Consider the following 1,811-nt stretch of genomic DNA (forward strand, 5'->3'; position numbering starts at 1 on the left):
GAAGGCCCTCTATGAGGTAGATTGATTCAGTGAATGGGATAATTGGGATGGGAGTGTCGGAGACAGTGCGATTGGCACAGGACAGAGCAGAGTTTAGGGCTGTTGTACATAGGGTAGCTATGAGTCACAAGCGACTCGACGGCACATAACAACACCAACAACAGTCTCCAATACCACAACGCAAAGGCATCAGTTATTCTTTTCATCGTTAGTCATTGTCCAACTTTCAGATGCATAGCAAGTACTTGGAAGAACTGTGGTTTGTATTAGGCATATCTTAGTCTTTAAAGTGACTTAGTTTCTTATTAGCACTTTGGAGAGGTCTTCTTGACAACAGATTTTCTCAATACAACCTGTCTTTGAATTTCTTGACTGCTGTTACTATGTGAGTGCTGAATATAGATCCAAGTAACTGACTCATAATTGACCTTCCAGTGGGTTTCCAGAGGGTGTAAAGCACTGGGAGGAGATTATTCATCATTTTCCTGAAGAACAAATGATAAATTTGAACTAGGTGCCTTTGTGTTGGCAACCCAGCTCTTCACCACTAAGCCACTAGGGTTCCTCCACAATTATATAGTTTAAAAAGTCACAAGTGTAGTGCAACAATGAATGAGTGGAAGCCCAAAATCTCTGTAAATGTTAATGAAAATTAATAAAATATAATTATAGGAAAAAAAAAAGTCACAAGTGATGAAGAACAAGTGTTCTTTCTCTTCTCTGATCCAGTTGTTCTGGATCTGCAACAAATGTTGCCCATGTCCTATAATGTGACTTTCCACAGATAATGTGTGTACATGTCAACAATTATTTATATTTCCTCCTATTTTATAATTTGTTACCCAAATAATAGCACACCATGATACAGTCTTCTTTACTTTGCTATTCCATATTATTTGAAGAGATGGGACAGATGTCAGATCTTCACTCAGTGATAGCAACACTATTGATACACAGTTGTTTCCAATCTTTGCTGATATGCTGAATAATAGGACTTGAGGGGGCCCAGGAGTCTTAATGGGAAAGGAGCTGCACTGCCAACCCAAAGGCAAGTGGTTCAAATCTACCAGCTGCTCTACAGGAGAAAGACGGGCAATCTCCTCCTGCGAAATTTGCAGTCTCTGAAAATCTATTGGAGGTTAGCAATGAATCAGTTCAGACTTGACAGCACATAACAAGAGGACTTGACGCACATGCTGAAGAAGATAAAAGACTACTAAAGCTTTCAGTATGGATTACACTTCAACATCAAGAAAACAAAAATCATCATAACTGGAACAATAAGTAGCATCACAATGGATGGAAGAAAGATTAAAGTTGTCAATAATTTCATTTGACTTGCATCCCCAATCAACACACATGTCAAGAAGGCAAAATACATGGTTGTTGTTGTTGTTGTTGTTGTTGTTATGTGCTGTCGAGTTGCTTGCGACTCATAGCGACCCTATATACAACAGCTCTAAACTCGCTCTGTCCTGTGCCAATCTCACCATCTCCGATACACGCATCCCGATTTCCCCAGTCACTGAATCAATCCACCTCATAGAGGGCCTTCCCCTCCTGTGCTGTCCCTCCACCCTACCAAGCACGATGTCCCTCTCCAAGGACCGGTCCTTCCTTACAACATACCCAAAGTATGTTAGACGGAGCCTCAGACTCCTTGCCTTCAGGGAGCCACCCAGTTTAACCCTTTCCAGGATGAATCTATTTCTTTTCCTAGCAGTCCATGGTACCCTCAATACTCTTCTCCAGCACCACAGCTCAAAGGCATCAATTCTCCTTCTATCCTCCTTAGTCATTGTCCAACTCTC

The sequence above is a fragment of the Elephantulus edwardii genome, unplaced genomic scaffold, assembly GCF_000299155.1.
Source record: "Elephantulus edwardii isolate Elephantulus edwardi_28Jun2011 unplaced genomic scaffold, EleEdw1.0 scaffold00025, whole genome shotgun sequence".
Classification (NCBI taxonomy): domain Eukaryota; kingdom Metazoa; phylum Chordata; class Mammalia; order Macroscelidea; family Macroscelididae; genus Elephantulus; species Elephantulus edwardii.